The sequence below is a fragment of the Musa acuminata genome, chromosome BXJ2-11 (genome assembly GCF_036884655.1).
Source record: "Musa acuminata AAA Group cultivar baxijiao chromosome BXJ2-11, Cavendish_Baxijiao_AAA, whole genome shotgun sequence".
Lineage (NCBI taxonomy): Eukaryota > Viridiplantae > Streptophyta > Magnoliopsida > Zingiberales > Musaceae > Musa > Musa acuminata.
In genome coordinates this window covers 9,587,732-9,615,067 of record NC_088348.1, presented here as the reverse complement: position 1 = coordinate 9,615,067, position 27,336 = coordinate 9,587,732, and the positions used below count along the sequence as shown (strand labels likewise).

Genomic DNA, 27,336 nt, shown 5'->3' with positions numbered 1-27,336 from the left:
GATCTATTCAAGATATATATATATATATATATATATATATATATATATATATATGAAATCATCGATCATAATGGAGCAAAAGCGATTACTGTAAGATGAAAACAACAGACAAAGATGTCATAATGAAAACGATATGCCAATAATGCTAATTTGAAAGAGGAATGACGACGATAAGAACACCACCGTCATGACAAAGCAAGAAAGAGACATTAGGGATGGTGAGGGAGCATTTAAAATATCAGAAAAAAAATGAGGATGTGTACATTCGAGAAAGTTAAAGAAATTTATTTAAAAAAAAATTCATCATTTTCTGGATAACACAGAACAAACATGTTGAGCTTTGCATCATATAATCAAAATAAACATTCTTAGAGATTTAAATTATCTTATATTTATAGAGAAGGCAACTGTTGTGTCAATTTGTTGACAAATTCTGCTAAGCTATCTATGCTCATGTTTTTTTTTATGAAAAGACAATTGGCCTAAAGGCCTGTCTTCTTCTTCTTGTGTGATGCATTCAATTTCTCAAGTAATATAGCTTATCTGTTTTCTGGCAAAGAGGGAGAAAGAAAGAAAACCAGCCTTTCCATGTCTTCCACTCTTACATACTTCACAATTCCAAGAGCAACACACAAGTGTAATTAGATTTAGAGAAGTAAAGAGCATGGAATACTTCAGCAGCACTCACCAAATTAAATAGCAGAAAAGTGTGATGCGTTCAGCTTATGAAGTAATATGATTTCATCTGTTTTCTGACAAAGAGGAAGAAAACAACACCCTTTCCATGTCTTCGACTCTTACAAACTTCACAATTCCAAAAGCAACACTCGAGTGTAATTAGCTTCAGAGAACTCAAGACCATGGGAAGAACAACTGGAACAGACTACTTACTGATTGAGGACTTGAACGGCACAAAATGGTGAGACAAAATATTGCATAAGCTTTAAAGGTCCAGAATTCATCAACAAAGTGACTGCTTGATTCGCATGGCCAACTTTTGCTCTACGACCACCCGAAGATGAAGTCGAGAACGTAGACGAGCGCCAGCGAGAGTGGGTAGAGCAAGTATGCGAAGAAGCAAGTCCACAGTGGGAAGGTCGTGCGGAAGCTGGTGAAGAGGCCCATCACCACACAGACGATGAAGATGATGAGAACTTCGGCTGAGAAGTCCCAAGCTAATTGTCTCACGTAAACAAGGGCCTAGAAAACAGCCAAGCAAAGCGTGTTGTTCATCGTCACCGCTCCGTATATCTGCACAAGCAAATTTTTAGGTAGGGAAGAACTCCTCCTCAGTATCACCAACGGTTCTGGTTTTCTTGGTTCCACTATTGAATGCAGAAACTGTGATGTGATGGCTAAATAAATTTCTGACAGAGTTATCCAATAAATGCAGAAATTATATCAGACGAAGAGAATTCTGACTTTATAGTAAGAGCAATTTGAATATAATGAGATTCACTAGCCTGAAGTTTCTAGCTTAGGATACTTACTGATGGTACAACCTGCAGCTGCACGAGAGACAATGTGTGAGATAGCATTACCAAATATGGGATAGGTGATGTATACATTTTTCTGTAGCACAATGTACATGATAACTACAAGAATTAGTTAAAACAATGGTGTTTGAGAAGGGCCAACATTGTGCTTGTCTATTTAAACATCAAAACTAAATTCAATGGATTTTTAATGTTGTTGTACGCCCAAGAAATCTGAAACAACTAAGGGACAGAATCAGGAAAAAAATTGGGTAATCCCCAGCCAAATGTGATATTAACTCAATTTGATCTTCCTATGCGGACAGAACATTGCAACTTACATTGGGAAAATGATAATGAATTAAGTCTAAATTATAAAAAAAAAACACTTAAACTATTACACAGGTTTTATATGCCAAATTTCTATTAAGTGGGAGAGAAATGTAATCACCGATAATTTTTTCCTTAACATAAATTAATTACTATAAATGATATATTACTTTATTATTAACTTCTATATTTGTGTATTATAGTTAAGGAAATGATTAGATTTGATTTCCTTAATCATATGGATAAGTTAGGAATTCTACTAATCAATTAAATTATTAATTGATTTATTTCCTAATGAGTGATTTGATATTTAAGAAGTAAATAGTTTACATTCCATTTTTGTGTGTGAACTATAAGAAATAAATATTATATTACTTTTTTTTGTGTGTGAAAGCAAATATAAAATAAATTAAAAATAAAAATTAAATTATTATTTACCTTTCGGGGAGATCTCATCTTCTCCTATATAAAAGGACTATTCATCTCTCATTCTCTACTAGGCCTAACAATAGGAGGATTGAGGAGATGACTTTTTAGGGAGATGATATCAAGGAAGGGATAATCGAAGAGAGGTAGGATCCTTTCTTTTTAATTAGTTTTGATTTATGTTTTGAAATCTTGACATTGAGATTGTTACAATTTTATAATGAATAATGATGTTTTAATTTCGAAATTTCATGATTTTTAAATAATAATAATTGATTTGTGATGTTAGACTGATTATTTGATTTGTATTGATCTTTTAAGCTTAAGTAAATTTTAATATTGATTTAATTATTAAAATTATTATTTAGTATAATAATTCTAATTTATTTAATTAGTTATATCTATATTTCAAGAATTATGTGTGATTTTTTGTAATGTAATTAGTTTTAAATTTTAGATCATGAATCTAAAGATTTAATTAATGTATTTGAATAATTCTTTAATAATTTTAAATATTAAAATCTAATTTGATAAGAGGAGTCTAATTGGGGTGTCAAGTTGATCGATCAGATCGAATCGACTCAGACCATGTGATCATGTACAACCTAGCTTATGTGACTAAGCACAACCTAGCCCATGTGGTCAGGCATGACCGAACCCATGTGGCTAGGTACGATCTAATCCATATGGCCATGTATGACCCAGCCCATGCGGTAAGGTACGACCCAACCATGTGGTTAGGCATGAACCAGCTCATGTGGCTAGATACAATCCAGTCCATGTGGCCATGTATAACCCAACTCATATGGTAAGGTACGACCCAACCATATGGCTAAGCATGGGCCAGCTTATGTGGCTAGGTACAACTCAATCTAAGTGGTCAGATACGACCCCAACTCATGTGTCTATGATCAATTTGTGAGCCAAGCATGGCTTAGTTCAATGGTAAGGCCCAGCCCAACTTATAAGTGAGGCTTAGCCTAGTCCATGAAGTTAAGTCTGCCCAGCTACGCGATTGATATTAGACATATCATCGCTCCTTTTATATAGCCCGTCGTACCTCAACTCAACCTAGTATTTGGAACAGGTATATGCAATGTATATGACCCGCCCAAGACTCAGGTGGGTTGGTTCGGTTTGGGTTAGTACTATACGACATAGTCCAATCTCCTTCTCTATTGGTTTGAGCTCATTAATTGACGAAATCAAACAGGTTTGATCAGTTAAAACTGATTTAGGGTGATTCCAAACTAACTTAACTAGTTCAAACCTATTTGACCTAATCGAGATCAATCAAATCTAAATTAGACCGGTTTAGGGTGATTCCAGACTGATACCATAAGGATTTAGTATTGGTTCCGTTAGATCATAATCGAATTGAGTTTGGTTTAAGTCAATTGAGCTATTCCAATTAGGGTTTTGATTGATTGAGGACTACTGAGATATTGATATTTAATGCTTTTATGATACGATGAATTTAAAGGTTTTATCTGAAGATGTCATTTGAAAATGATTATTGGTTTTCTATGTTTATGATATTGATATGATAAGTATCATGTAGTAGATGTGACTAGACTAGTAGTTCACATTGGGAGTGCAACCTGTGAAAGGAGCTACGGGCCCATCATAGTGCGGAGCCATAAATGAACATAGTCTAGTAGATTTACATCAAGTATAGTCTCTCATAATATTTAATCATATTGATTTCTTGATGTATGCATGAGTGATTGAATGAGTGTAAATGAATGATCATGGATGTTTATGTATCCCTGCCGAGGGCAGGTATGGCGATTCCCTTCGGGGATTAGCGGGCCGTCAGACGTGATGGTTAGACGGTTCCTCCATCCGCTGTTGGGAGGAACGTGTCCCCACTTGGGCGGGTGAGGGATACCACTCCATCCGTTGTTGGGAGTGCGATATGGATTATCTCCATCTGCTGTTGGGAGGAATCCATCCCGTGGAATATGCCTCTCCATCCGTTGTTGGGAGAGCGCACCATTGGGTGATGTACGCCTTTGTTATTATGTATGTGTTGCATATGACTGATGCATGATTTTGTTTATTATGCAAGAAATTATCATCATTTTTCTGATGCATAAGTTTTATGATGAATAGATATATTTTCATATTGAATTATTGATATTTGTTTATATTTCATGAATATTGAAGATTATTTTTATAATTTTTCTGAGGTTTCTACCAGCATGTGTGATTGCTGATGTATTTTTATTTTATATTTATTTTCAGAGTAATCTACTATTGTGTAATAGATCTGAAGCTTGGGTGGAAGAGACTTGTGACCCTGTGAAGAAGATGTCAATTTTCTAACTAATAGAATATCTACTACTGTAAAGACAATGATTTGAATTCAAAGACGAATGAAAAGAAAATGAGAGAGTTTATTATGTAAATTATGGATAATAAATTTCTGATTTATTATTCTTTTTATAAATTCGGGATGTGACAAATTTAATGGTATCGGAGCAATGATTTTGAGGACCTGTTGGAATATGGGATTCTAGGACTAGAATATTAGATGACCCAATTAGTGTTTGAGATTTTGATTTTGAGAATTAGATTAAATACAACAAATATTTAAGATATTATGATCATTTTTAGTCAAATATAATTTTTTTATAAAAATAGTTGATTAAAGATGTTACTTGAATTTCGTTAAATGATTTGAAATAGGATTATAGAAGGTCAAAATTTTAATTTTTCTCTAAATTAAAATAAGTGTCATATTAGTTTATCTTATAAACTCTCATAAGATTTTATATTTTGAATGTGATTTTTCCTTTATCCTCTTTGTCCCCTTTTTGAAAAGTAGATTAGGGATGTTAATTTAATTATATAATATTTTATTTTTGAGATAAATATGACTTAGTTATTCATTAAGATTATAGTAAGTTTCAGTTATTCTCTTAATTTAAAAGTTTTGATATTTTTAAGTGTAAAAATTTTATAGGAACTTTATAAATATAAATATAAAGTATTTATATTTATAATTTTTGTTACCATATATTATTCTTAAAATTGAGATTAAATTTGATATGTAGGATGGTTTGTAGAAGTTATTGTTGGCACTGATAAAATATATGACTTTAAAGTTAGAATATATTTGATTGTGCATTGATATTTAAACTTAATTGTATGAGTAATTAATTTAAATATAGTTTGATTTAATGTAAAATTATCAGATATTATTTGTTTAATGAAGTGATGAGTCTAATGAGAATTAGATATAATGCTATTTCTTTGACACATATAAAATGTAAATTATTCGAAATTATAAAAGAATATATGTTGAATAGTTGGATAAATTTTCATCATTTCAATTGCTTTTGTTGAGTTGTACCTCAACTTATATTTTATGTCAACAATTAATTAATTTTTAAAACTTAAAAATTTTATTGATTTATTAGATATAGAATTTGATATACTTGGGTAATCTAAAACCAAATTTATTCAATAAGTTTCATTAATCTGTCATATATTTTATGTTAAAAATATATATATTTTTGACTAAAAAGTTTTCGAGTGGTACATTTAATTAAAATATTTTTCAAGCTAATTTAGTTTTGTCCGATTTAGTATTTCAAAAGTTAACTATATTGATTAATGTTATTCTTAATCAAATTTGGGGGCCAAATTTCTATTAAGTGGGGGAGAAATGTAATCACCGATAATTTTTCCCTTAACATAAATTAATTACTATAAATGATATATTATTTTATTATTAACTTTTATATTTGTGTATTATAGTTAAGGAAATGATTAGATTTGGTTTTCTTAATCATATGGATAAGTTAGGAATTCTACTAATCAATTAAATTATTAATTAATTTATTTCCTAATGAGTGATTTGATATTTAGGAAGTAAATAGTTTATATTCCATTTTTGTGTGTGAACTATAAGAAATAAATATTATATTACTTTTTTTGTATATGAAAGTAAATGTAAAATAAATTAAAAATAAAAATTAAATTATTATTTACCTTTCGGGGAGATCTCATCTTCTCCTGTATAAAGGGACTATTCATCCCTCATTCTCTACTAGGCCTAACAATAGGAGGATTGAGGAGATGACTTTCTAGGGAGATGATATCAAGGAAGGGATAATCGAAGAGAGGTAGGATCTTTTCTTTTTAATTAGCTTTGATTTATGTTTTGAAATCTTGACATTGAGATTGTTACAATTTTATAATGAATAACGATGTTTTAATTTCGAAATTTCATGATTTTTAAAAAATAATAATTGATTTGTGATGTTAGATTGATTATTTGATTTGTATTGATCTTTTAAGCTTAAGTAAATTTTAATATTGATTTAATTATTAAAATTCTTATTTAGTATAATAGTTCTAATTTATTTAATTAGTTATATCTATATTTCAAGAATTATGTGTGAATTTTTGTAATGTAATTAGTTTTAAATTTTAGTTCATGAATTTAAAGATTTAATTAATGTATTTGAATAATTCTTTAATAATTTTAAATATTAAAATCTAATTTGATAAGAGGAGTCTAATTGGGGTGTCAAGTTGATCGATCAGATCGAATCGACTCAGACCATGTGATCATGTACAACCTAGCTTATGTGACTAAGCACAACCTAGCCCATGTGGTCAGGTATGACACAACCCATGTGGCTAGGTACGATCTAATCCATATGGCCATGTATGACCCAGCCCATGCGGTAAGGTACGACCCAACCATGTGGTTAGGCATGAACCAGCTCATGTGGCTAGATACAATCCAGTCCATGTGGCCATGTATAACCCAACTCATATGGTAAGGTACGACCCAACCATGTGGCTAAGCATTGGCCAACTTATGTGGCTAGGTACAACTCAGTCTAGGTGGTCAAATACGACCCCAACTCATGTGTCTATGATCAATTTATGAGCCAAGCATGACTTAGTTCAATGGTAAGGCCCAGCCCAACTTATAAGTGAGGCTTAGCTTAGTCCATGAAGTTAAGCCTGCCCAGCTACGCGATTGATATTAGACATATCATCGCTCCTTTTATATAGCCCGTCGTACCTCAACTCAACCTAGTATTTGGAACAGGTAAATGCAATGTGTATGACCCGCCCAAGACTCAGGTGGGTTGGTTCGGTTTGGGTTAGTACTATACTGTTAGGATCGAGAGCACTAAGAGGGGGGGGTGAATTAGTGCAGCGGTAAACTTTTTGCGATTAAAACCGAAAGCTGCGTTCGAATGATAAAAACGATTTCTGTGTAAAATCCGATTCTAAGCAAGATGATATTAAAGTTAATCTAGGCAGTTTGCAGCTATGATGAAAACCAGAATATAGGCGCAAACTGAAATCCGACGTTCGTACGAAGAAACTGATTTATGTCTAAATGTTGATTCGTAAATCACTTGATTAGGCAAGATGCAGTTTAAGCAAGAGTATGAAGGCAGTTTGTAGTTATGGTAAAGCTCAAAACATAAACGCAATCTGAAATATGATGATCGTACGAAAAAGGCAGATTTACGTCTAAACGCTGATTCGGAAAGTAAAAGGCTTGAAACCCGATCGTAAAAGCGCAGAAGGCAGTAAGCTTCAGAGGAGGTTTGCAGTAAAGATAATATGCTCAAAATAAATGCAAACCGAGATTTAGAGTGGTTCGGTCAATCTTGAACTACTCCACTTTTGGCTTCCTCCACCGACGAGGTCACCGACGTCAACTAGAGGCCTTCCTTCAATAGGCGAAGGCCAACCACCCTTTTACAGTTTCACTCCTTTTGACGGGCTTAGGAGACAACCCTTACAGAATTTTCTCTCCTCTCTTTACAACTCAGAACTTGGAAGAAAAGAGGGAGAAGAACTTTTGGCCTCTACAACAATTTTGAGCTCTAAGAATCACAGAAAAAGATCAAGATTTCGGTGTATGTCTGTGCTCTTTCAGTGCTGAATGGGTGGGGTATTTATAGGCCCCAACCCAGTTCAAATTTGGAGCTCAAAACTGTCAATTCCTGGAATTCCGGGATCAGGCGGTTGCACCTCCTGACTGGAGCGGTTGCACCGCCTGGCAGAGCTCGAAGACTGAGCCTCTAGGCGGTGCCACCTCCTGTCAGGGGCGGTTGCACCTCCTGCCAGAGCTCGAAGACTGAGCTCAAGCGGTGCCACCTCTTGTCAGGGGCGGTTGCATCGCCCAGTCTCGCTCGGAGACTGAGCCCAGGCGGTGCTACCTCCTGGCTGGGGCGGTTGCACCGCCCAGTCTCGCTCGTAGACTGCCTCCTGGGCGGTGCTACCTCCTACCCTGGCGGTGCTACCTCCTAGCACTATTTCAGGTCCGAATGGGTTGATTCATTCGGCCCAATTTGGGTCTTTCAAGGGCCCGATTGCCCCAAGATTAAGTTAATGGGATCACCTCCCATTTCTAACTTAATCATTGTGCTAACTACGATTATTTCCTAAGACATTTACTGCAACTTGCTCCGGTACGTCAATCGCTTCTTCCGGCGAGCTTCCGGCGAACTTCCGTCGATCATCCGATGAACCCTCGGTGATGCTCCTGCGGACTTCCGGCAAACTCCTGGACTTGCGACGATCCACTTGGCGAGTTCCGACGAGCTTCTTTGGCAAGCTCCTGGACTTCTCGGATTTGTTCCCGTAGAACCTCCGACGACCGTCCGAACTTCCGTAGAACTCTCGAACTCCCAACGTGATCATTGTCTTGACTCTGGCGCAACTCCTGCTGCATGTCTTTCTTCCATCGTAGTTAATCCTGCACACTCAAAACAAAAACTTCGATCGAGACAATTAATCCTAAGCAATTAACCAAGTTGTCCGGCATGTCATTGGTCCCTCGACGCTTCGTCCGATTCTTCGGCGCATCGTCCTTTCCTGCAGCCTATTGCCCAATCGGCCAGTTGGCTCCGCAACTCCGATATCCTTGGCACAATACCCGCTTTTCTTGGCCCGATGCCCGAGTCCACGGCCCGAAGCCTTCTGTCGATACGTCGACCGATCCACCGGCCCAACGTCCAATCTTCTGACATGTTCCTCCGGCACAACATTATTTTCCTGCTTTAATTGTCTCATCCTGATCGAGGCATCCTGCGTCACTCAAAACGTAGATTAAATCATAAACATATATCAAGTAGTTTCATCATCAAAATACGAGATTCAACAATCTCCCCATTTTTGATGATGACAACCACTTGATGACGGAGTTAAACTTAACTCCCGGAGTTTAAACAAACTCCCCCTATCAATATGCCATATTGATAGAATCTTGAATTCAAACTGAATTCAAGTCATTGCAATATTCATCATGAATACTTGCAACACGTCATTATGAACTTATGCATAAACTTATGCATAAACTTATGCATAACATGTCATGTCATCAACATACTTCTCCCCCTTTGTCATCAACAAAAAGGAGAAGTACCACAATCAAGTGTTTGTGATATTGGTTCAACTCATTGCATGAAAAAACATAATATCAAGTTTTATCATCATGCAGTTTTGAAGCCAGAAAATTTAGCAAATGTTACATCATGCTTAGATATGCAAGTTTTACAGCATACAAGATAGCACTTTTATAACATGCAAGCTAGCAATGTTGCAACATTTTAGAACTTGCAAGCTAGCAATTTAGAGATGTTCAAGAAGGCAACTCTTGCTTCTTGAAATATGCAAGTTGCAAGCTAGCAAATTTTTACGATATGCAAGTTTTGCTTCTTGAGATAGGCAAGATAACACTTTTGCAATTTTTGTTTGGCAAGCTTGTGATGTTCAAGATAACAAGCTCTTTCTTCTCTTTTGAGAAGTGTCATTTTTGCTTTCTTTGCAAAGTGCAAGCTAGCAAAATGCCAAACTAGCAAGAGATAATGTTTTACATGAGGCAAGAAAACAATTTAACAAGTGTTACATTTGCATCTTCTCTTTAGATGTGCAAGAAAATAAACAAGTTTTTGCATTTTCTTGACATTTCAAGCTAACAATTATCGGTGATGTTCAAGATAGCAATTTCTTCTCTTTTGTAATTTTTGCCTTTTTCTTGAATTGTGCTAGCAATCTATCTCCCCCTTTGTCATTGTCAAAAAGAAGGGAAAAACCCTTTACATCAATTTCTAAATCATGACAAAGGTAAGTAATCATTCTTATTTGTGCATCATTATAGTTTCAATGCACAAATTCATTAATATTACATTTCATTTTTTTATGCACGATACCGAAAAATCAATCATCATCATGAGCATATCAAACATAATATTCAAGCATTCATGATATATCATTTTGGCAACATGATCATAGATATTCAAACGATGGTATCTAAATGTCAAAATTCATTACATCCTATTATGCATGATCATTAACTCCTCATTTGTATTTCATGCATTATTTCATTTCATCTCATAAGGAATATCAAGAAGAGTTATTGGATGATGAGATAAATATTTTATGAATACACGGAATTGTATAAAAATCATATCATAAGTGTTTCATGTATTCATATTATCACATGAAGCATATTATCATTTTTAAGATTCATAACATGAATAACGTTATTACTATTTCATCAAAATCAATTTCGAGATTCACACAATATCATGAAATCATTAATCTCGATAAGATGGGAAAAGCTTTTTCTTTTTAAGTGATTCTTTTAACATATCATAAAAAACTCATTCATAATTCAAGTGATTTACAAGATATCATAAATGAATTTATCACTTGTATTTCATCAAAATCGAGAACTCTAGAGATAGAAAATGATTGAAGCATTTAACATGATTGAAGCATGATTCATATTTAAAGTGTATCTTATGTCGTAAATACGAATCAAGCATTTGTCAAATCTGAAATCATCCTCAAAATTACATTCAATAAATTCATATATGACAAGCATAGATTTATTGAAAAATCAATAAGATAGAGGATTACATTTCAAGTGTTCATCAATTGTAGCATTTCATCACATTGACACGGACTTAGCTGGTTTTGCCTAAGTCGTGCGGCACCCTTGCGTGTCCGTCCGCAAAGGTCAGCCTCCCCGAAGCCTCCCATTGTCCCTTAGGACCAACAAAAGAGAGAACGGGATAGAGAAAACGCCTCAATCGGGATCCACAAGCAAACATCTCCGAAAAACACTTCATAGACAATGCAAATTACAAACAGACTTTACAAGCTCTGAACAGTGGCACAACAAAGGGTAAAATGGTCCATTACAGACCGAAAAGCTCTCGCACGTGTCCACATGACACAACCTTTATTTACAAGCATAAAGAGGCCACCAACCCAACTAAAATGGGACTATTGAGCCTTCGGCCGCCCCTTTACATGCTGTACAAGGCATGAACATGCCAAAAGACACGGACACACATAAGCATTACATCGAACATCTTGTTTAGAAGTTTGTCCGTGACATTCTCCCCCACTTATCCCTTCGACGTCCTCGTCGAAGCCTTTGTGAACACTGCAACTCTTCGCCTTTGCTGAGTCTTCAATCTTCTGCTCCAGCTGCAATGCGCCTCCTGGCTCCCAGTTGCTCTCCACTGCTGTTTTTGATTAGTCGAACCTTTGATCCGCCATGCTGCTTCAACTCGCCAATGACTCTGACTTTGGTGTGGGGTTGGCTGAGTTGTGTTGATCCTCGTTGATTCCTGCGGATCCACCAAAATGAAGGAAGAGACCATCCTTACTGCGCCAGTCTCTCAAAAATTCCACATGCTGCTTGAACTGGGTGGATGCTTGTTGGAGCTTTAACGAGCATCGCCTCGCAAACTTCTGAAGTTTTGGGTCCTTCCTCCACAACATCTGCTCATTGACTCTTCTTTCAGTTAGTTGTCACATCAAAGTAGGTTCGCATCACTTCCGCTTTCGATTGGCATTTCGTTGGGAAATGAAGCGGACAATCTACTCTCAGTAGCACTGATCACCGTTGGTGAGGATTTGACAACTATTGTCTTCCATTCTCTTCGAAGGGTCTTTGAACTTGTGCAGAGCTCCTCTGCTGGATAGATAAGAGAATTGGAGTACTCGGTTTCGCCCATTCTCTTAAGAGTTGAGAAGGCAACGGTTACTTGACTTCGCCCGCCTCCTCGAGGTTGTACTTCATGCATCGAGCTGGTTACTGGCCTTCGCCTGCTCTTTGCTCACACTTCTGAAGCACTTGAAGTGTTTGCACTCCTTGCGTTGAGTTAGCTACTGTGATTCACCTTCTCAATGCCGTTGAACTTCTGGAATGCAGGAAGTTTTCACCCCAACTTGGAGTAATTCTCTGATAGATGAGGTCGCCTCTAGGATTGTACCGTCTTCTCCATCAACCCTGCCGCCTACTCCACTGAGTAGCAAAGGTACAGCACCGCGTACTGCTTGCTTCGTTCCTTGGTCGTGCACTCTTGCATGACCCGAAGTCCTTCACTTACGGCTATCTTGATGAGAAACTTGTTGACACCGGTCTTACGAAGTTCCTCGGCCTCTGCCCTTCAGCCTTGTCTCGGTACTTGGAGATTGCCTCTGCATGCTCCACCTCCTCGGGCCCTTTCACGACCAAACACTCTCCCTCCATGAGAGTAAGGGATCAATGACCTTCACGGAAGTCCCGCCTCTGCGGTACCATGGCGCTGCCATGCCCATGACACTACTATCCGTCGCCTCGCATCTCCATCCCTTTTCTTCACAATCAGTAGATATGCCTCCGTGACACTCCTCCGAGTCCACCTCCATTCTAACTGATTGCTTGATTTTGGGTAGCTAAGTCCCTCTGGACTCGTCGTCGCTTCCTCGCCCCTTTCGACCCCCTGCTTCAACACCTCTGTGTTCTCTAAGCAGTCTGTTTGATCGATGGAGAGACAGACTGCAACTCCCATGCATGGCCTCTACCATCACGTTGTAGGGTTTGCACCAATTCTGTTCTCCTTAGCTTCCTTGGTAGCAACGTTCGCTTACTCGGCCTTGTCCTCTGACTTGCCGGGCTCCCTTAAGCGAATATGAGCTCTGGACCAGTCCAAATCTCCAGCTACTTCGATCATACCTCTGCATGATCAAGTCCCTCCCATGGAACTCACTGGTACTTGCATTCGAACTTTTCCCTTAGTGGAACACAGCCCCCATATGCTGATGACCAAGGTTTTCATCCGATGCAAAATTCGATGCACGCCCGGAAGACCCGCCTTTGCGGTACCATGGCCTTCACTCCTTGAATCCATAGGCCTTCTTGCCGTCGTGTTATTCACCGAAGTGGAGCTCCCAGTAGCTCCCGATCATACCTCCATATGATCTAGTCCCTCCCGGGACTATGTCGTGTGTGTCGCATTGCCACGAACTGTTCCACCACGATCCGCTGCACCATGTCGCCTCCTGGTGACATCTCCATTGCATTCTGATCCTTATGGAATAAGCTCGAATTGTGAACCCTCCATGTGTGGCCTCTGCCAATACATCGCAGGGTCTCCTCCACCTTCGATTCTGTTCACTCCTTTGGCAATCGACCTTCATCCACCCACTCTTGGGTCACACCTAGATGAAGCACCGCTCTAGGACAGTCCGTAGCCTAGTAGCTCCCGAAGTCCACCGACTTCGCTGTAAATTGTGCACTATTGCCTGGATCCTGGGCCTCTGCCCCTACCAGCACAATCCCCGCTGCGCACCGCTTCCATCATAGCAACTCGAATGGCAACACTGTGGTATATTCTTCAAGAGTACCCGCCTCTGCGTCCTCTTGCCCCGTGCTAAGGCCTTTTGTACCCAACTTCGCCTCCGCAAATTGAGTCGCCTTAGTTCCTCCATCAAATGCTTCTCCGAGATAAGGTGCATGTGCCCCGAAGCTCCCTTCGTCTTTGGCACCATGCAAGATGAGTCTGCTCCGTCAGAATGAAGGACCCATGGAACAACATGATCCTACTCTTGCCTCTGCAAGAGTTCATGTCTTTGACCTCTGTCTAAGGAAAGCAATGTGCTTCTGCTCCATGTTCCAACTTCTCTGCTGGCTCCCTTCATGCGGCTTGGGTACTTCGCCAAGTTACACCCAAGTTGCTTCGCTCCTCGTTTTTGCATTGAGTCGATGGTGGCCCTCGTGCCCACCATTCCACGGGTCAGCCCTCCCTTGAGTCCGATCTCCACATCGACTCCAAGTGTGCCTTCATTTAAGTTGCTTTGGGTCGCTCCCCCACTTGATCTCACAATGCATCCACCAATGCATTCTCTCGAGCGAGATCATGCGACAACTCCTCGCCGCTTGCTCAATCCATCGAGCTTCGTGGAGTTGTTGTTTGTTGAGGTACTCCTCCTCAACATGTGAAGTCCATCTCACATGATTCTCCCTTTGGAGAGCCGAGACTTATCCTTCCTGGATAACTGTCCCGTTGGAGCAACATCTCTCTTCGTTTCTGAGACCACCATCCCGTTGGACTACTCCGATCTGCTGAACAAACTGTGCATTGTTCTGCCTCTTGTAAACGCACTTGCTAGATTGCGCCTCCACGTCAATACAGCCATCGCTGCACCCCTCCAGGCCTAGCAACATGCTGAACTCGTTGCACACTTCAGCCTCCTCCGGACGTATCCTTCGCATGCCGAAGAGAAAGATTCAATGCTCCATGGCGCCGAGTCTCGACCGCCTTGGGATGGCCACGAACATTCCATCGTCCGCATACAAGCCCATGCATGAGTACCGAATTTTTCGAGTTAGCAATTCCCCTCACCTCTGTGAGCTTTGCACAACTCTTTCGGTCGTTGAGCAACTCATTCCACTTTGCATGGTCTCGTCCTTTTGCCAAGCGCCTCGCTTGCCTTGAGCACCATCAAGTAAAGTTGTCAACGTTGAGCCGTAGCTCAAACTCAGCCATCCCAACCTTTGTGCGCTCCACATTCTTCCAAGCTTGCCTGTTCTCGTGGTGCCTCTTGCGCGAAGGGTTGGCCATTCCTCGGAATGCCAAACTCAGATGCCCGCTCCTCTGAGCGACTCCTTTTTCCTACATCTCCATGCCCGTTTTCCCTCAAACAGTCGCGCGAGTGCTGACTGCCCTCAACGCAGCCCCGCTAGGTCCCCCACGTTTGCATGTCAAGTGTTTCTATGAGTGCTTGTCCCGCTCTGATACCATATGACACGGACTTAGCTGGTTTTGCCTAAGTTGTGCGGCACCCTTGCGTGTCCGTCCGCAAAGGTCAGCCTCCCCGAAGCCTCCCATTGTCCCTTAGGACCAACAAAAGAGAGAACGGGCTAGAGAAAACGCCTCAATCGGGATCCACAAGCAAACATCTCCGAAAAACACTTCATAGACAATGCAAATTACAAACAGACTTTACAAGCTCTGAACAGTGGCACAACAAAGGGTAAAATGGTCCATTACATACCGAAAAGCTCTCGCACGTGTCCACATGACACAACCTTTATTTACAAGCCTAAAGAGGCCACCAACCCAACTAAAATGGGACTATTGAGCCTTCGACCGCCTCTTTACATACTGTACAAGGCATGAACATGCCAAAAGACACGGACACACATAAGCATTACATCGAACATCTTGTTTAGAAGTTTGTCCGTGACAACATGGTAAGATATCAATGCGTAAAATTACGATACAAGTTCTTGATATCTTAACGCATGATGCAAACATGGCATAATGCAAATTTGGTAATCATAGCATCAATTCATATAAGCATTGCAAATATGGCAATCATATCAATTCATATATCTCTTGATGATGCAAGCATGGGATAATCATAGCATAGTGTTTATAGCATCAATTCATATATTTCTCCCCTTTTTTAAGTGTTTCATCTTAAGTGATCGATTTCATGTTAGCATGCCTTTTCATGTATGTCAAATAAAAACATGCATCAATTTTTAAAGCCACTGTTATTATCATGAAAATCGATAATCCATAATTATCAAGAATCATCATACATAATTTCAAAAATATATACTCATAACTTCAAATTAAACATGATTTAATATACTCAAAATCAAGAAATAACAATGGACATCAACATGATACACATTATTACTTCTTAACCATGATTTCATATTTTCAATCAAAATCATTTTGTTTGTTTATCATAAAATATGCAATATTATCATTTTCGAAATTACTAGCATGATCATAATATATATATATATATTTAAAACATTAATTCTAAACTAAAAAAGAAAATACATCATGAAAGCATCAAGTAATTTCAAAATAAATTTGGGGGATTTCGATTACCTCATCATTGAAAGTGGTTAAGGCGTAGTTTGTCACCTCGCCTTTCTTGATTTTCTCCTTGGTTGCCTTCCTCTTCTTTGGCCTCTTCCTTCGTTCAAGTTCATTGTCTATTTTAGATTTTTGTTTAATAAACTTATTAAGATTTAGTGTTCGAAGCATCATTGTCCTCATCACTTGAGTCATCGCTCAAGTGGGTATTCATTTGTCCGGAGTTCCAAATCCTTCCTGTTCTTTGGAAGGTGACTTTGTTCATCATGTTCATCATGTTCATCATGTGCATTATGCACCATTTCATATGTCATCAACGAACCAATTAGTTCTTCAAGTGGTAAGTTGTTTAGGTTTTTAGCTTCTTGTATTGCAGTTACTTTTGGATCCCACTTCTTAGAAAGAGAACGCAAAGTCTTGTTTACGAGTTCAAAATCCGAAAAACATTTTCCAAGAGCTCTTAAACTATTGACGACATCCGTGAAACGGGTGTACATGTTGCCTATAGTCTCGCTTGGTTGCATTCGAAAAAGCTCAAAATCATGCAATAAAATGTTAACTTTCGAGTCTTTGACTCTACTAGTTCCCTCGTGCGTGATTTCAAGTGTTCGCTAAATGTCAAAAGCCGTTTCGCACGTAGAAATCCGATTGAACTCATTTTTGTCCAAAGCGCAAAATAAGGCATTCATAGCCTTTGCGTTTAAAGAAAAATACTTCTTCTCCAAATTCGACCATTCGTTCATCGGTTTAGAGGGAAGTTGAAAATCGTTTTCAACGATATTCCATAAATCCAAATTCATAGAAGTCAAGAAAACTCTCATTCGAGTTTTCCAATAAGTGTAGTCCAATTCGTTAAACAATGGTGGACGAACAACCGATAAGCCCTCTTGAAGAGCCATTTCTCTCGGGTGTAAATCCGAAATGAGAAATACCGGGCTCTGATACTAATTGTTAGGATAGAGAGCACTAAGAGGGGGGGTGAATTAGTGCAGCAGTAAACTTTCTGCGATTAAAACCGAAAGCTGCGTTCGAATGATAAAAACGATTTCTGTGTAAAATCCGATTCTAAGCAAGATGATATTAAAGTTAATCTAGGCAGTTTGCAGCTATGATGAAAACCAGAATATAGGCGCAAACTGAAATCCGACGTTCGTACGAAGAAACTGATTTACGTCTAAATGCTGATTCGTAAATCACTTGATTAGGTAAGATGCAGTTTAAGCAAGAGTATGAAGACAGTTTGTAGTTATGGTAAAGCTCAAAACATAAACGCAATCTGAAATATGATGATCGTACGAAAAAGGCAGATTTACGTCTAAACGCTGATTCGGAAAGTAAAAGGCTTGAAACCCGATCGTAAAAGCGCAGAAGGCAGTAAGCTTCAGAGGAGGTTTGCAGTAAAGATAATATGCTCAAAGTAAATGCAAACCGAGATTTAGAGTGGTTCGGTCAATCTTGACCTACTCCACTTTTGGCTTCCTCCACCGACGAGGTCACCGACGTCAACTAGAGGCCTTCCTTCAATAGGCGAAGGCCAACCACCCTTTTACAGTTTCACTCCTTTTGACGGGCTTAGGAGACAACCCTTACAGAATTTTCTCTCCTCTCTTTACAACTCAGAACTTGGAAGAAAAGAGGGAGAAGAACTTTTGGCCTCTACAACAATTTTGAGCTCTAAGAATCACAGAAAAAGATCAAGATTTCGGTGTATGTCTGTGCTCTTTCAGTGCTGAATGGGTGGGTATTTATAGGCCCTAACCCAGTTCAAATTTGGAGCTCAAAACTGTCAATTCCCGGAATTCCGGGATCAGGCAGTTGCACCTCCTGACTGGAGCGGTTGCACCGCCTGGCAGAGCTCGAAGACTGAGCCTCTGGGCGGTGCCACCTCCTGCCAGAGCTCGAAGACTGAGCTCAGGCGGTGCCACCTCTTGTCAGGGGCGGTTGCACCGCCCAGTCTCGCTCGGAGACTGAGCCCAAGCGGTGCTACCTCCTGGCTGGGGCGGTTGCACCGCCCAGTCTCGTTCGGAGACTGCCTCCTGGGCGGTGCTACCTCCTAGCACTATTTCAGGTTCGAATGGGTTGATTCATTCGACCCAATTTGGGTCTTTCAGGGGCCCGATTGCCCCAAGATTAAGTTAATGGGATCACCTCCCATTTCTAACTTAATCATTGTGCTAACTACGATTATTTCCTAAGACATTTATTGCAACTTGCTCCGGTATGTCAATCGCTTCTTTCGGCGAGCTTCCGGCGAACTTCCGTCGATCATCCGATGAACCCTCGGTGATGCTCCTGCGGACTTTCGGCAAACTCCTGGACTTGTGACGATCCACTTGGCGAGTTCCGACGAGCTTCTTTAGCAAGCTCCTGGACTTCTCGGATTTGTTCCCGTAGAACCTCCGACGACCGTCCAAACTTCCGTAGAACTCTCGAACTCCCAACGTGATCATTGTCTTAACTCCGGCGCAACTCCTGCTGCATGTCTTTCTTCCATCGTAGTTAATCCTACACACTCAAAACAAAAACTTCGATCGAGACAATTAATCCTAAGCAATTAACCAAGTTGTCCGGCATGTCATTGGTCCCTCGACGCTTCGTCCGATTCTTCGGCGCATCGTCCTTTCCTACGGCCTATTGCCCAATCGGCCAGTTGGCTCCGCAACTCCGATATCCTTGGCACAATACCCGCTCTTCTTGGCCCGATGCCCGAGTCCACGGCCCGAAGCCTTCTGTCGATACGTCGACCGATCCACCGGCCCGACGTCCAATCTTCTGACATGTTCCTCCGGCACAACATGATTTTCCTGCTTTAATTGTCTCATCCTGATCGAGGCATCCTGCGTCACTCAAAACGCAGATTAAATCATAAACATATATCAAGTAGTTTCAACATCAAAATACGAGATTCAACATATACGACATAGTCCAATCTCCTTCTCTATTGGTTTGAGCTCATTAATTGACGAAATCAAACAGGTTTGATCAGTTAAAGCTGATTTAAGGTGATTCCAAACTAACTTGACTGGTTCAAACCTATTTGACCTAATTGAGATCAATTAAATCTAAATTAGATCGATTTAGGGTGATTCCAGACTTGGTTCCATAAGGATTTGGTATTGGTTCCGTTAGATCATAATCGAATTGAGTTTGGTTTAAGTCAATTGAGCTATTCCAATTAGGGTTTTGATTGATTGAGGACTATTGAGATATTGATATTTAATGCTTTTATGATATGATGAATTTAAAGGTTTTATCTGAAGATGTCATTTGAAAATGATTATTAGTTTTCTATGTTTATGATATTGATATGATAAGTATCATATAGTAGATGTGACTAGATTAATAGTTCACATTGGGAGTGCAACCTGTGAAAGAAGCTACAGGCCCATCATAGTGCGGAGCCACCAATGAACATAGTCTAGTAGATTTACATCAAGTATAGTCTCTCATAATATTTAATCATATTGATTTCTTGATGTATGCATGAGTGATTGAATGAGTGTAAATGAATGATCATGGATGTTTATGTATCCCTGCCGAGGGTAGGTATGGCGATTCCCTTCGGGGATTAGCGGGCCGTCAGACGTGATGGTTAGACGGTTCCTCCATTTGCTGTTAGGAGGAACGTGTCCCCACTTGGGCGGGTGAGAGATACCACTTCATCCGCTGTTGGGAGTGCGATATGGATTATCTCCATCCGTTGTTGCGAGGAATCCATCCCGTGGAATATGCCTCTCCATCCGCTATTGGGAAAGCGCACCATTGGGTGATGTACGCCTTTGTTATTATGTATGTGTTGCATGTGGCTGATGCATGATTTTATTTATTATGCAAGAAATTATCATCATTTTTCTGATGCATAAGTTTTATGATGAATAGATATATTTTCATATTGAATTATTGATATTTGTTTATATTTCATGAATATTGAAGATTATTTTTATGATTTTTCTGAGGTTCCTACCAGCATGTGTGGTTGCTGATGTGTTTTTATTTTATATTTATTTTCAGAGTAATATACTATTGTGTAATAGATCTGAAGCTTGGGTGGAAGAGATTTGTGACCCTGTGAAGAAGATATCATTTTTCTAGCTAATAGAATATCTACTACTGTAAAGGCAATGATTTGAATTCAAAGACGAATGAAAAGAAAAGTAGGGAGTTTATTATGTAAATTATGGATAATAAATTTCTGATTTATTATTCTTTTTATAAATTCGGGATGTGACAATTATCTACGGCACACTAAAAGGTAACAATACATGTTAGAATATGTGTAGATTAAAATATTTGGTAGATTAACATATGTAGACAGAATACTGGGATGAACTTCTACATAGATGGTATAGACTTAGTAAGGCTCAATTAGGTACCTTAACCGGGAACCATAATAGTGTTCACAATTTTGCTTTCCAAAGAACTTTTTTGTGTATCAGATATTTAATTGCTACTGGTAACTAATGGAGTTCAACCTAGCCTTGATGTAGATTTGAAGCCTCTCCATGTTTAATTAAAATCACAATTGCTAAGGGAAGTTGAAGCACCATCTGAAGATAAAGCAACTGACAGATGATAGGTCTCAGATAGTTCAAAAGCAATAAGATATTTACTGGTTGAGATGAATTTTATGTTCTCTGAAAGTTCAAACAAAATGAAACTGTTCAAATATTGAAAATTTTAGATAAATTTAAATACCTGAACCTAAATGTTTTTATAGTAAAAAGGAGTTTGAATAATTAAATTGTTGTCAAGAATCAAATGTGGACTAGAAATGCTAGCACTAACAAAGTAGAAATGCGTAATGAACTAGAATGTTGTTGTAGTTGACTTTCTTTAGCATACTTGCCCCCATGCTATTCCAAGTGGCAAAAAAAAAGTCACTTCAACAATTTGTCATGGGTGAAGTATGTGTTTTTTACCAAAAACACAAGATGCTTGCTAACAAAGACAGAAGTGACTTTTGAGAGAAAAAGAAACAAAGATTAAAGCTAAAAAATAAAAATCCTTTTAGAATTGAAATATATCTTGAGACACTAACCTTAGAGAAAGTAAGTGAAGCAGTTCTTTGCTTCTTTCGGCTGGCAAAAATAATCGATGAGACAGCCTCACTGGAATTGGTTGCCAGAGGCATCACAATAAATGACATGAAAAAGGCAGGTATGCTTGTAGCAATTGAAAAATTGTCAACAGCATCTACAAGAGGATCAGCAAAAATAGCTGCAAGAGCTGTTCCGAGTAGTAAAAGTAGGATGGATTTGAAGCAAATCCAGATGGGATTATAAACGCCTTCCACAACTTCATCACTCTGATCAATAAGCATATTGTGTTGATCCTTTGTGTTCTGCATTAGATAAAATCCATTACAATCCATCCACTTTTCATAGATGTCAACCACAACATGTTTTGGCGGATGTGAAAGAAGCAACTTACCATGTGAAATTCATGCATGAACTTTTTTGAGTAAGCACCAGAATTTGCAACAGAAAATTTAGCTTCATCAATCCATTTTGATATTCCCGCAACAAACTCCTCTTCTTCGATATTTGAATTTTGAGATGTATCAAATTCATTCATTATTTTATTTACAGCATCCTCCCTATCCAAATCTACGTCTTCAATTTTTATTCCTATGATAAGTGCCCTTAACTCAGAATGTGATAGTGATCCATTTGAATCCAAATCTAGTTTATGGAACAACCTGTGACACCTCACGACCAATAGCTAGAATCAGTGGAACACCTCACGACCAATTAAATCAAAAATAAATACTAACTTTTTTACAACACTTATATTAGGTTCTCCATCATCATTGATGAGCCATCCAAGTGATTGCATCTGAGCATGTATTAGAATTCCTGATATTACATGTTTGTGCTTTGCATATGCCAATCTTCACCACTGAATCCATGGTTGAAATACCTGGTTCATAGTATGAATTAAATTATGTTAGTAGATTTTAGTACCTCTTGCAGTAGATGAAATCATAATAGCAACAATCGGTAATACGACCTAACTGCTTATTATGCTCAACATGAACTACTTGTTATGCTCGACATGAACCTGATAAATATATAAAAGATGTGACACACAATCAATCCAAATAAAAGATACAATGCTAACCTGATAAAGGATAAAATTTTACCATAGCAATTTCAGTATGAACAAATTTAAATTCATTCTCAAGCAAAATTTTGCTACACTTACATAATAATGTCATATGTGATTATTCAATTAGGCTGGTGACACTAATGAGCAGTGACACCTCTGTTTCACTGAGACATTAGCCACAATGGGAAAAACAATATAGTCCTCATCTAGCAACTTGAATGAGTTGAATTTCTAATCTCATTTTTCCATGATCAATTTGTAAAAGATCCAACTTAAATTTTATTTATAATTGAACTTTCAAACTAAACTTAATCTTCAAACACCAAAGAATCCCTTAGCATTGTGATTTAGAAGTAATTGCGAAGGAAAAAAACACATCGAAGCGCAGGTACATTTGACAAGGTATACTAGTTCAGTGTGACTTTCTGGACTTTATGGCTTGCTGTTTTACTAATTTGTGTGCTTTTCTAGGCTAGAACAAGCTTCGTTGATCCAAACAGGTGATAAGTGATGGATAGATATCTAGGTTTGATAAAAACATTACATTTTTCTCAATAGTTACCTGATAAAGACAATAAGAAACCAAGAGCACAGTTGCAACAATGAAAGAAAGTAAGACTGCTAGATGCTGTCCAGAGGGAAAACTGAAAACTCTAGGCATTTGCACAATTACAAATGGGATAATGGATACGGCCATAATCCTTGCAGCATTGCTTGTCTGAAGATCAGTTGAAACACCAGACCCTTAAAAACAAATTAGAAATGAAACAATCAGTACCTAAGCAGACCACGGCTGATATAAACATTATCTTGACAAGTCAATGCATGTAAAAACATTGAACTTGATCACTTGATCATTCAAGAACATGCAAGTTTAAATTATTAGATATTTATAGCAAGGAATGCAATACCGTACCATACGGGTGTTTTGAGGTTGGCTCGGTACGGTACGGTATCGTGTACCGAGCGATACGCCAGGGCGTACCGAGCGATACGCCAGGGCGTACCGAGCGGTACACCTAATTTAGGTGTAAAACCCTCCGAAAATACCTGAAAATAAAAAAAAAGTTAGGATAGGAGTTTTAAGTTAGAAATGAATATAGTAATAGAATAAGTTTAGCAAAATCAATGTAAATTAGGTAAGAATAGTATCACATATCTTTTTCGGACTTTGAAGAATATCTTATGCAAGGTTCGTATTTCAGTCCATTACGGATTGTCCTTATGTAAATATTAAAATATCTACAGAAAAATCATTTGAATTGTTAGACTATTTTGTTACAATATAAACTCTAAAATTCATATGAATTGAATAATTACATATGTAGATATACCTGATTACTGATTCTACTACCAAAACGAACGATAGGCCTCTATGGGTGATGGATCGGGGTCCTCGATCCTATACATCTGCATATCAATATGATATGTTTGTTGGACCTAATCATGAAATTGATTCCATGACATAGTGTATTGATACACTGTATGTCATTGATGCATCAATGTGGTGCTGATTGTAGGATGATTGTCATGAATCATATTCGTCACAAATCGTTGTTTTGTAAAGTTTAGGAGAACACAAATGTGAGAAAAAAAGAGTTTGAGATAGTTTAAGAGAATATGAGAATGTAATGAAGTGAAATAGGGGAGAAGAAGGGTTTAAATACTATGAGAAAGGGCTCCAACGGTCAATTTGACCGTTGGAGCACTATAGTACTGTTACAGTGATTTCGACCGTTACCGAACGATAACGGTTGAAATCGATCGTTATTGAGTTGTGTCGGACGGTAACAGTCGAAATTTCTACAATTACTGCCTGATATTACCCTATATCATCCGATACAGGGTGCTTTTAAACGTTCCGCCCGGTAGCGGGCGGTCCGCGTACCGGTATGCTGTCGGACCGGTACATACCGCCCATACCGGGCAGTACTATTCGAAATTGTATACCTTGTTTATAGTAACAACATTATGGGGTGATTACTAGAAGAAAAATGGGTCAAAACAAAATTATTAGAATAAAAGGGAAAAAACATGGAAGAAGCTTAAATACAACATGTAAAATTATGCTAATCCAAACTTGGCCACATTAGCGTATAATCCTTCGATTTCTAAACAACTCTTGACTTTGTTCTGCAACTATAGCACTAAAATTATTGATCTTAACATCACAATTATTTAAATCAGTGCATTTTATAAGCACTCGAGGGATCTGAGAAGTACTACCGGTCAAAATCTTTCCTAGAAACAGGAAAAACAACACCTCTGCCATAGAACGGAACCCACAAACTGCAGAAAAAAGCTGAGAAAGGAACTGACCAAACAGACTGAAGGCTTTGGTATCTTGTGAATCAATTGAAGTTGAATCCTCCGAGAGGTCACATTTGCCAACAATTACACAGGATCCCCAGAGTACTGTCAGCAACATCACAGTCGATCCAGCAAGTAAACCCATTCCAATCAATACTTGATTTTGAGCAGTTTCTCTACTTCCAGAAAGACCAGATACTACAAGAAATGTAAGAGTATAATTAGTTGGGAAGTTAACATTTTATACTTTTTGTAAAAGTGACTAATGTCAACAGACACATATGTTTTACATATTGCAGCATCTACAGAAATCTGAGATCTATATGCCACATGCATGCTCAGATCAGTAACAGCACAACCACCCTCCTTTTTATGGGATCTGCAACAAAGACAGCGAAGTCCACATTTCCTGGCATTTGTGGTGTGGTTCATTATGCAAATAGGTGCCTGTCCTATAATATTTATGGATCTATGGATGCTCTATTCTCTAAATTTAAATGCTGATTAATGTAAGTTGTTCAGGTACCTTGGCAAGTTTATTCTTCTGAGTGCCTCAACACAACTTCAGCTGAGCACAGTTTCAGTAGTTTCATAATAATCCTGAAGTTTTATAAGGAGAAATAGATGCAAAAATAAGGAAAACTTAACTATAGAGCAAAAAGGTTAAAATCTATATCAAACACAAGACATTAGATGTTCTGTTGCACTTGTTATAAATCCATTGACTGTGGAGTACAACTACAATCCTTAGGACTTTATTAAGAAAGAAAAAGAACATGAAAATTTTCTCCAGAAATGGAATTCAGATATCAAATATTTAATTTGCCCCCAACAAAAGCAAGATCATAGTGTATCATCTTGAAACTCAAAAAATATATTTAAGATTCAACAAATCTTGTGCTTTATAAGTTAAATTGTGAATGTTCATTATCAAAATTTTGTTATATCTAGAATTAAGCAAACCTTGGATTATCTTGGTTGTGTCTAAGTAGATAATAAAGGACTATTTCTCACCGGTATTTATACATTATGCCAACATGGTCTGGCTACAAAAGGAAGTTATACAGTGGCCTCTGCAAAGGAAAGTCGAACTCTTAGTCAACCCTGGGCAAAACCTTTTGGTAGCCCCAAATGGTTGCGCTGAAACCAGTAGCAGTCCATCCACTCTACGACCGACACAAATGCCAAAACCTTGCTTCTATTGGGACAACAGCAACCCAAGAAACAAACAAAAGAAAGAAAAAATCCAATACTCTTCCCATTTACCTCTCGCCTAGCCAGTAGCAAAAGAACAAAAAACATACCACGGATCCAAATGACAGAACAGAGAATAACGGACCCAATTAATCTTAATATTAACGAACAAAAGCAAAAAAATTCCACTAGATCGGGTCGTAAATGAGAAAATCCAAAAGGTAGACCGCGACGAAACGTTCGGATCGACAAGGCCGAAGAGATCAGAGCTAAAACGCATATGTTCATACGTCAAAAGAGGAACTTGTACCAAGAATCAGCATGGCGTCAGGGAGAGCCCCAAGAATCGGGAGAAAGAGTCCACCAATAATCCCAGGACCCATGATCTCGAAGGAGAAGCTCGCTCCCCGACGACAGATACGTCGCCGCCTTGTACATCAGGAATCCGTAGGCGACGACGAGGAACATGTTTCCGACCACCGTGGTGGTGCAGGGCAGCAACCCGTAGGTCTGCTCGCACTGCTCCGCGGCAAAAATCCGCGAGCTTCGCGGCCTCTGTAGGAGGGAAATGAGGAGGGTTTGGGATCCGGGGGCGGAGGGAGAGGAAACCCCATCGGAGACCGGAAGAGCGACGGGGACGAGATCGAACGGCCGTGGGCACCGCGGCCGGCGGAAAGGAGGAGTATGAGGAGGAGAGGGAGCAGGGGGGGAAGGAGGGACTACGACTCTTCGCGCCGTGGGAAGGACGAATTGTGGCCGGGAAGGTGAAGCGATCGGAGTGTCGAGGGAAGAGTGGTCTTTTATATAGTAATGTCAGCTTTGCACAAAAGCCCTTCTTCCCACTAGTCTTTTAGCATATAATCCCCCAAAACAAACCTTAATTACTGCGGTCCGCGCAGAACGCGGAACAAATCATGGGGACTACGTGATGGCAGGGTGGGGTATTACTAGATTCCAATGGTGTTCTTTAGGTTCAGGTTTTTGCTATCGTACAACATGTATGATTTATTTAAATTAGATAATATGATTCGTACGAATGAATGATGAATAATATTACATGGGTCGGTTCAGAATCTTTCATAAACATCATAAAATTAATTTCACCAAAATAGAAAGGGCGTGTTGTTTTTTTTCTTTTTTCTTTTACAATTACGATATTCGTGTCTTCAATAATTTACCATAATATTCTGGACTCACAATCTTGCGTTTCTATTTATCTCTTGACAAAAAGAAGTTTTAAGTACTCGACTTCGCTATATATGTATCGTTCCCCAACCTTTAGTAACCCATTCGCTACATCACATCATCATTGTAATACTTCTAGCAAT

General features: G+C 38.7%; 1 pseudogene; it reads right to left on the bottom strand.

Annotated features, from left to right (window-relative positions):
• Positions 1 to 692: 692 nt before the first annotated feature.
• On the bottom strand, positions 693 to 26,926 carry LOC135627978 (sodium/calcium exchanger NCL1-like; annotated as a pseudogene).
• Between the last annotated feature and the right edge of the window lie 410 nt (positions 26,927 to 27,336).